This window comes from Dipodomys spectabilis, unplaced genomic scaffold (assembly GCF_019054845.1).
Source record: "Dipodomys spectabilis isolate Male_0828 unplaced genomic scaffold, ASM1905484v1 ptg000458l, whole genome shotgun sequence".
NCBI lineage: Eukaryota > Metazoa > Chordata > Mammalia > Rodentia > Heteromyidae > Dipodomys > Dipodomys spectabilis.
The window spans coordinates 767,764-778,339 of NW_024871135.1; the positions used below are offsets into that span (position 1 = coordinate 767,764).

The 10,576-nt window shown below is 33.4% G+C and overlaps 1 non-coding gene across 1 annotated transcript; it reads right to left on the reverse strand.

The window, feature by feature from the left end:
• Positions 1-4,900: 4,900 nt before the first annotated feature.
• Positions 4,901-5,006, reverse strand: LOC122098108. The gene has a single exon (XR_006145667.1). It is a non-coding gene; the product is annotated as a U6 spliceosomal RNA (small nuclear RNA).
• Between the last annotated feature and the right edge of the window lie 5,570 nt (positions 5,007-10,576).

The following is a 10,576-nucleotide window of genomic DNA, read 5'->3' on the forward strand; positions in this document are numbered from 1 at the left end:
AAGAACATGTCTTGGAGTTCATTTAACTTGGAATCACCTTATACGATCATATGTACATAGCTATTGAGCTATTCTGCTCATCTAATAAGATTATCCTTGATGTACACAATAATGCTCCCCTATTACCCAGTAATCCCACTTCTGGGCATATAACCAGGTGATCACAAACAAGGCCACAGTGAAGATACTACTATGTATCACAGTAATACTTACCAAAAATGACACACACACATACACACATACACACTTACAGATAAACACACGTGGAAAAATATGCTTGCATCACAAAGAATGTGACCACCTCATTTGTAAGGAAATGGAAGATCTTTGAAAAAATCATATTGTGAAGTAAGCCAGACTTAAAGAAACATAGGTCCCATGGTTTCCCTTATTTGTATTAATTAGTTTACATCAAGGATAATCTCATGTATTTTAACTTGACATTTTGTTCTATGTTGAGTGTGCAACATTATTGCTATATTGTTTGTTATTATTTCTGAAAATATGCAGGTATACTTAAAGAATTACATTCATCTCATCCATTATTGAAGGAAGAACAACTAAAGGAGTAACCACTACTAGGAAGAACAACTCCTACTTACTTAGCTTCATTCCTATGTAAGGCCAATGTTGTCCCCTGTATCCTCATGTTGTACACTACAACTCTATACCTGGTCATAATGTATATCTAGTATCTTATGCATTTTGAACTAAATGCCCCAGAAGTTCCACTTTGCTTTACTTTTAAAAAAAAAATTCTGTCTTAATGTTTGAGGATTGTGTGTGTGTGTGTGTGTGTGAGTGTGTGTGTGTTTACAAAGATCAGAACATAACATTTTTCTTCATTTCGAATCCATCTTTCAGGTCATTGTAAGTTGTGGCTAATGGGAGAAGTCTCTTGTTTTTTTAAGGGTGAAACAGAAAAAGATATTTGTGCATGTACCAGAGTTGCTTTATTAGTGTAGTTGAACACTGAACTTCGATTTATATCTTGGCTGTTGTTGTGAATAATGTGAATAACAATGAACTACAGATATATTACGAGTTACCCGGAGAGAAATAATCACATGATTGGTGGGTCAGATGGTATTTCAACTATGATTTCTTTAAAAAACTTCATACTACTTTCTACAAGGAGAATACTAACCTGTATTTTGACCAAGAGTGTAGAAAATTTCCTTTTCCTCACACTCTCACCAACATTATTACCTTTTATTTAAAAGGTAATAAAGGGCAAATTTTTACTATCTTCAGTACCCCAGACTGTCTTAAGACTGAAATCCAACCTCCTAAATGCTTGGAATTACAAACCTTTACCACCACACCTGGTTCCTTTGATTTTTTTTTGATAAGAGTTATAATAATTATAAAGTAGTATCATAGTAATTTTGAATTACATTTCTCTAATGACTTCTGCTCACAATGCATTAAGCCAGCACAGAAGTTATATTAAACACAACTGTGTAAACCCACTTTTGATATAGAGGGGTTTATGGAAAACATGTCTATTCAAACTTTTGTCCATTTTTAATCAAGTATCTTGTTAATCTCATTTTTAATGTCTCTATAAAAAATAATTAATTCAAGGTAGTAAAAAGGAAAAAATTAAGCAACTCCTAACATTTTCAATAACTTGATATTGCTTAAATCATTTTCTGTTTATGCTTGAAACTATATAACAATTTAGTTAGGCCTTTTACATAGCTATATGTATTTCTTTTATTTTACATTGATTGCTCTTTCCAAAGCTTGCCTGTCTAATTTTGGTTTCTTTCGGTTCTAAGTAGTTCAGATTTCAAACTGAAGAATAAATGAAAGTAAGCAAACAAAAATACAGTTCCTCTCATCTGATAATGCCTCTACAAGAATGAGAAAAGAGTTCATCATCCTAAGGACCCTTAATCCTTAAGATAATATTTGCTATGATGCTAATTATTACCATTTTAGTGTTTGGAAAAATTGTAATTAAAGGCACTAAGAGCATGGCCCAAGACACACAGTGAGGAAGGAAATGAGTCAAATTTCCAAAAGTCTTTCAGCAATACACAAAAGGTAAATAAATTCTCTCCATTCTCTGGTACTCTCAATTCAATATTCATATTGTCCAAGAAATAATAGCATAGCAATTATTTTCCATGGTGATTGTTTTCTGTTACATTTTGTCTTCAACACAGACTGTGTTTGTGACATTGGGTTATTATGCACAGAGCTAAGCTCATAAATTATGGTCCAAAGAGAGGCAAATTTCTTCTGTCCCATAGTTCCATTATAGGTTTTACAAAGTACTAAATCTTTTAAATATCATCACTTACTGTATTTTAAGAATTCAAGAATGAAAAAATTCACATATAATCACTCCAAAATGTTTAAAACTAGGAGATGATAAAACAGGCCTCTGTGAAGTAAATTTTCTTCTACTTTTAAAATTATTCTGAAAGCCTTGTGCTGGTTTGTCACACCTGTAATCCTAACTACTCGAGATACCTACTCAAGAGGCTAACATCTGTGGATAACATTTGGAAGCCAATCAGGGTAAAATAAATTCATGAGATTATTTTCAAAAATTTTAATGAACTAGCAAAGTGCCAGGAATGGAGATGTAGCTTATATAGTTGCTCACCAATCTAGAGAGCAAGACGTAGCGAGATCTTGAGGCCCTGATTTCAAACTCTGAGCATGCTAACACGCAGGAATTCACACACACTCACTTTTTTCAAAATATCTTCATATCAGTGTTTTGCATTAATTTCTTTGTTAATGATAATATATGGGTAAAATAGGCAAAATAAACTCTTACATCTCAAAACATTTTTATACATTTTTTTGTAAAAATAATGTACAAAAGGGGTTACAGTAACATGAGCAAAGTAATAAGTACATTTCCTGTCAAGCTTTGTTACCTCCTCCTTTGTTTTTCCCCCACCATTCCTTCCCTTCCACCTCCACAAATACACTCCTCAGAACCCCAAGCCCCACCCAATGTCCCCAGCCTAAATTGTAAAGTTCGTTTTTCAAAATAATGTCTTGTGCATCTATTGTTATAAAATGGGTCAAACTGTATTCCTATTTAAGCATGTTGTTTTTTTCCCTTTCCCTCCCCAAATTAGAGAAGTGTATATACAAGATGCAGGTGCACCAACATCAAATAAAGTGAAAACGAGGGTTATACTGTTGGGGAGAAACGTATAAAAAACAAAAAAAATTACGTTGTACATTATAAATATGTGAGAAACAACAGCAAGAAAGAAAAAAAAATTTTGTCTCTATCTTGGGGGTCACTTAGCTTAACATCAACTTATTTAGTCATATACACAAAGCTTTTCAACATTTCTGCTTATCCCAGACATATACTAGTTATTGCAAATAAGGGATACCATGGGACCTATGTTTCTTTGGACTTGGCTTACATCAGTTAATATAATTTTTTCCAAGACTTTCCATTTCCTAACAAATTGGGCGATGTCATTCTTTCTGGTGGAGGCATAGAATTAATATATAGACATATATATGTATATATATATATATATATATATATATATATATAGTATATGTGTGAGTGTGTGTTTGTACACACATATACACACAGAACATTTTCCTTTTTTGTTTTTTAGAGCAACTTAGTTTTCCACCTACATCATTTTTTCAAATGTTTTTATTGTGATTACATGGTTACATAAGTTCCCAAATTTCACAATATTGTGGGATAGTGATGCTTAGTTAAAGTCACAAACACATTCTAACTTTGATGGAGCAAATTGTCTATCATAGTCTACAACATTTATGAGTTCTATGAGCTTTGCAATAGAGTTATTTCATATATATATATATATATATATATATATATACTTCTTTTGTTTTGAAATATGTATATTTTTTGTTTTGTATAGCGTCAGTTATTCCCTCTTTCCCACTTGTTCCCTCCCTCCCTTCAGTGACATGGAGTTGCTTAGTTTATTTTGGTCAATGTCCAGTGCAGCTGATGGATCCCACTATTGTATGTTTTTCCCTGATTCTCTCTAGTCTTGTGTCGTCCTCTGGTTTCCCTTCAGTGTGCACATATGATCAGCAAAATGGGGTTATTTAGTAGTGATTCGACCAGATGAGTGGAAGTTCTTGGTTTCTTAAGTGTTGTTAATTTTTTCATATCACCTTACATTTTGGATTTAACATCCACTTATCATGGAGACCATGTGCCGTTCGTCTCTTTGCTTTTGGCTTACCTCGCTCAACATGATTTCCTGTAGCTTGATTGATTTCCTTAATAATGCCATTATTTTTGTCCTTTCTAATGGATGGAAAATATTCCATTGTGTATAGTTACCACAGTTTTTGGATCTACTCATCTCTGGTGGTACATATGGTTTTTTTTCATATCCTGGCTATTGTGAACAGTGCTGCAATAAGCATGGAGGTGCATGTGTCCTTGAATATTAGTACCTGTTGTTCAGAATAGATGCCTAGAAGTGGTATGAATGGGCCATAAAGAAGGTCAATATTTAGCTTTCTGAGGACTCACCAGACTGATTTCCAAAGTGGTTGTGTAAGTTTACATTCTCATACACACACACACACACACACACACACACACACACACACATACACACAGAATGTTTTCTTGATCATTCTTCTACTGAGGGACATCGGAGTTGGTTTCATATCTTAGCTATGGCAAATAATGCTACAATAAACATTGTTGTGGTGGTAGTTTTAGTATGGACTTGTTTCTGATCATTTAGGGGAATGCCCAAAAGTGGGATTGCTGTGTAATAGGGGAGCTCTATGTGGAGTCTTTTGAGGAACCTGCAAACTGCTTTCCAAAGTGGATGAACAAGTTTACACTCCCACCAAGAATGCAGTAGGCTTCCCTTCTGGCCACATCCCTTCCAGCATCTGTTGTTGTAAAAGTATGGAACGATTCACTAATTTGCGTGTCATCCTTTTGCAGGGACCATGTTAATCTTCTCTGTATGTTCCAATTTTAGTGTATGTGCAGCCAAATTGAGCACAGAACATTATTGTATATATAAAGTGTAATTGATTTTCTTAAACTAGACAATTCAACAAAAAGTAAGTTCAAAAGAATTGTGAAATTTTAGAACCATTTATTTCTTACATAAGCACACATTTAAGACTAAAGTCAAGATTGACATGGCAAAAACAAAATAATTCCAGGTATTTGTTGTTCATGAGATGTGTAGGAAGAGGAATTCAATTATTCTACACAAGGCACCTGTCATAGTGATCATTGCAGCAAATGTTAAGGTTTGTTAAAAGTTTTAATGATTTAAATATGTTTATTTTTGGAATTTATTTATATATGATAAAATTAAGACTGTTTGGCAGGTCATAAAATTTTTTGATAAAGTATATAATATTTCTAGTAGCATATACTAGTAAGTATGTACATTTCAGAGTTTATAGAAACTTTACTAATGAGAAGTTGCAAAGACTGTTTAAAGAAGCAGAGTGAAGAGTTCAGATTTAAAGTACACAGTTTCTGTTAAATCTTTAGGGCTCCCTTACGTTATATGTTAATGATGAACAAATAATTATATAAGCCACATATAAATGATGAGATGAACTATAAATAGTAATCTTAGTGGGTAAATTTAAAGGCTACTCATAGCTTTATCCAGTTTTACATGTACAGGAATATGAGAAAATAGTAAAATCTACTATGTACACTTCAAATACTGAAAACCCTGGTAATTGTTTTGTTTTTTATTTTAGTAATCATTAATATTTAATTATTTTTTTCTTCATAGCATTTTTTCCTTGTAATATAATAAAACATTTTGTGAGTCGTCATTAAGAGGTACTTTGAGAATATTATTGGGATGGCCACACCATTTTTCATAGGTGCATGTGAATTTACAAAGAGCAAAACTAAAAACAAAATACTGATTAAAATTTTTATCAAGTAGAGTCTGAATCAGTAGTGTTGATAAATGTTCACACCTAAAATCTTAACCCTAGGCTGAAGTAGTGTTATTACAGAATTGAGGCCACAAAATTGAGAAACTGTGTTTTGTTTTGTTTTTGTTTTTTTTGCTTTGGTTTTGTTGGTTGTGGGGCTTGAACTCTGGGTCTTGGGTACTGTCCCTCAGTTCTTCAGCTCACGGCTAGTGTTACCACTTGAGCCATAGCACCACTTTCATTTTTTCTGCTTATGTCGTGCTAAGGAATGAAATTCAGGACCTCATTCATGCAAGTCAAGCACTCTACCACTGAGCCACCTTCCCAGCACCTGAGAAACTGTGATTTAAAAAATTATGTGAACAATATTTGCTTTCTCCTTTGGGTTATATAATGAAAAATGTAAACATATTTTTATATTTTTGTGAATTGTCATACTTCTAAATTTATACTAACTGCAGCCAATTTATCCTTTTCAAAGTCAAGAAATATTTCTGAGAGTTTGCTTCCGTGAAGACTGTTTTTGCATTTATAATTTCTTCTGAGTCATTTTTATTTTTTATCAAAATCACTTTATATTTTATGTTGATGAGTTATCATACATCAACTACCTTCAAATGTATATGTAGAGTCTCAATATAGCAGTATGAATATTCTCATACAACTCGTTTATCTGTTACGCACTTTAAGTATTATGATATTTTTCCCTCTCTTGCACTCTCTCATTTCTGCTCTTTCTCTTTCATGCTCTATGTCTGCTACTTAGATTTTCTGCTGGTCTACTATTATCCGTCAGGATCCACTGGTTTTGTGGGGACATGATAGGGACCATCACTTACCCTTACATTCTGTAAGAGTTATAACAGTGACGTGAAATTATTCTTTGCCATTCTAAATGGCAAAACAACAGATCTAGGAATTCCTTTTCACTTTAAGTACTATTATAAATTTTATCTCATATGAATCATTGAGACTGATGAGATACTTTTAGCTTGGGACCTAAAAGTTCTTTTTCTTTACAAGCAACCTTTTACTTTTATTATCAGTAAGTAACAAAAACAAAGCTATCCTATTGGAAAGTAGGCTGAAGTTGTTCACAGGGATGAAAAACAAGGTAATGGGGGAAGTAAGTACAAAGGATATCCCTCATATAGCACAGATCCTTAAGAGCAGTTTATGATGTACACTTTGTGATAAGCACAATGTGCTGGGAACTGTAGATTAAATCACTGAACACCTGATATATATTTATATGCACATATATTTATATATGTATATTTATTTACATACGCATATATGCGTATATAGGCCCATATATGGACACATGAATGTTACTATACACACAAATACATACATATGTACACACATGTACACATGCACAAATGGAGAAAGACACATAGATATAGCCAACAAAAGTTTCACTAGTTGTTGAATATGCCTTTGACAGAATGCTTGGTAACAAATGTGTTGAAGATATATTTGTCTCTAAGAGTTCTTTTACCACTCCTCTTATCTCTTACAACTGGTAGGTTTAGAGAGATTCGACTTGAAAAAATGCAGTACAAGTGATAGCAAGTCACTCAGAAATCTAAATAAGTATAGGTCATATGGTGTCTCCCTGCTCCCCATGGAATGTTTGCTCTTGTAGACACTCTCAACAGCCAAAGTAGTAGGATTATTAAGAATAAAGTTATAAGGCTTTAAATGGCATCCTTCCTTGGGCTCTTTTCCAACAGCCAGCATCAATTCCTAAGCAGATGAGTGACTCCCCAGAAGACGGGAGCACAGGTCAAAATTTAACTAACCCATATGAAAAGTCTAAAGTGAGAAATGCTGACTGAGGTCGTGCTGATGTCCTGGCCACTAAAATAAGAAAAAAAGGAAGTTTTTTTATGTATTAAAATTTAAGAATAATTTGTAACCTATCAATAAATGTGTAGAACACAATTATATCAACTGACAAAAGATGATGTGCATTTCATTTATGTGATTTTGGACTGTCGGTGAGACTCTTATCTCCAATAAGCCACAAGAAAACCAGAATTGGCACTTTGGCTCAAGTGGTAGAGCACTCACCTTGAGCTGAAGAGTGTAGGACCAGTGCCGAGGCCCAGAGTTCAAGCCCCATGAATGACCAAATAAACAAATAACAACAACAACAACAACAAAACTCTCTGATTCTATGACAGCAAAAATTTTGTGGGTAATGGTTAAGAACAGGTTGCCATTCCAAAAAAATATATCACCCACCAAAAAAGAGGAACAATAGGAAATATATAGCAGGAAACTTATAAATCTTAATGGACGAACAGTCTGTCAGTTTGTTTTAACTTTTTATCAAAAATGAAAGTAATACTTGATAATATTTTATTAAGGCATTTAAATTTCTTTGACCTTGACATTTAACATTGGCTTTAAAAAGAAATTCAACAGGTGACAGTGTTTTCTCCTTACTTTTCCAAAGAAATGATTATTTCATCATTATAGTGTATAGCACAATATAACCAGAAAGCATTTGTTAAGGAAAAAAAAATTCCCATTACTTGTTTTGCTTGTCTGTATTTAAAGCTGCATACCACATCTTACCCACCCTATTGTCTGTTTTCTCATTTGAAACATTTCAGTAAATGTGTCAGCCAGCAAAGTTTTACAAAATAGCCTGCTTTCATTCATTGTGCTTTCCAAAATATATCTCACAAATGCCAACAACAAAACACAACTTGAAACATCTGTGGATTTTTGTATTTATGGTGCAAAGAAATCACTTTCCATAATCCCTAGAATCAGCTCTTCACAGGCATTAAATGGTCTTTCACTTCCATGTTTTAGAACAGCAGCATGTAACAATGGTGTACATGTTAATTTGTTCACCACATCTGGTTTGTTTACAGCAAGGACTGACTTCATGGAAGATGGTAAAAGATGAGTTGAGCAATTAAGTAGTTTAAAAAGGCTCTGAGTTGGGGGATAAAGAATATCCATTTATGTGATTAATATTTAAATTTAGTTCTATAATGTATACTCCTTCAATTTTCTGGCTAACATGTTCTACACACTAAGTATTTTTAAAAGAAATATTGTACGTTGTTTCCTTGGTGACAACTTAATTGGAAGACTTAAAATTTTCCTATACCATGGCCATCTGAAATGAGATGGATGTACTTAGGTTAGCATAAAGAAATTTTGGGACAGCATTGATGTTTGAATCTTGGATGGGATTTAATTGGGAATTGTGAAAGGCTTTCATAGTATGAGAAGAAAAACAAAAGGCCATACTAATACTTTTATCTGCCACATTGTTTTATTAGTATATTCAAACACACACATATAAACACACAGATACACATTATGAAGACCCAGTCAGTCTGAAAGAAAAATTTTTAATAGGAATTCCCTAAAATATTTAGTCTGCTGAGATCTGATTAGAATTTACAGAAATATCTATTAGCTTCCACTCCTAGACAAGTTATTATCATTGATGAAGATGTTGCCATTTGAATTTAGAATACCCCAGAAAGACCTATGTGTTAAAGAAAAATGACATTCCAATTCCTCCCAGACTGTGGAGCATACCTGAATAGTTCTTCTGGAGATTAAGTTATTCAGAGTGAAACTCATGAGAAAATAGACTCTCATCTTCTTTCTTCTTCTATCTTTTAATCATTCTAGGTAAAAAACATTTCTCTTTGGCATACTTCCCTCCTTGACATTGTCTTGTCACTGGCCCCCAAAGCAATAAAACCAGCTGAACATACACTGAAACATTCAATCTTGTACATCTGAGTAAGCCTCTCTGCTTAATAAGTGGACAATATCACTTATTATGGTATGTTATCAAACTAACCCAAAGTTCTAGTCTTTCTAACAATGTGGAGTATATTAAAATGTGCTTCATTATAAAATATCTAACTCCATGTTGTATATTGTGTTTTTTTTTCTGTTGATCCTAGCGCTTACAATCAGGGCCTAACTGTAAAACAGTTTGCAATAAATAATCACATTACTTTTATGATTCCATAATTTTACTTGTTTTCCTACAAATATATAGAATAGTGTAGCTATGGAAATCAATAAATATTGAATTTTGATATCAGATTATCTATCACTGCAAGTGTTGTCAAAATTTATCTACAGTGAAATGATTGCCATTGATATCTTTCTCAAGATTCCAAATGTTTATACTTTCAGCTGACCTTTTACAAAACTCATACCCCAAACATAATTTTTAGTTTGTTCATGCAATCATAAATATATGGCACAAAAAGTTAATTAACTTTATTTGCTGTCACTAATGGAGTATACCTAATAGAATTAAGTATATACCTCAGGGAAATAAGATATTTCCTTCTAAATCCAGACTTGCAGGCAGACAGACAGACACCCACACCCACACACATACACACACCCTCTCTCTCTCTCTCTCTCTCTCTCACACACACACACACACACACACACACACACACACACATACTTACCACTCTGACTCAGGTTAGGTTCCAGACATTGGGTATCAGACAATGATCTATTAATCAAACTTTCTTGTCCAGACATAAAATACATTAATAATTCCACACATATAGAAACACCAGATCATTCAAAATAATGAGAATATTTAACAGAACCACCCCGCTCTGAGCCATCTACTCCCTGATTTCATTCA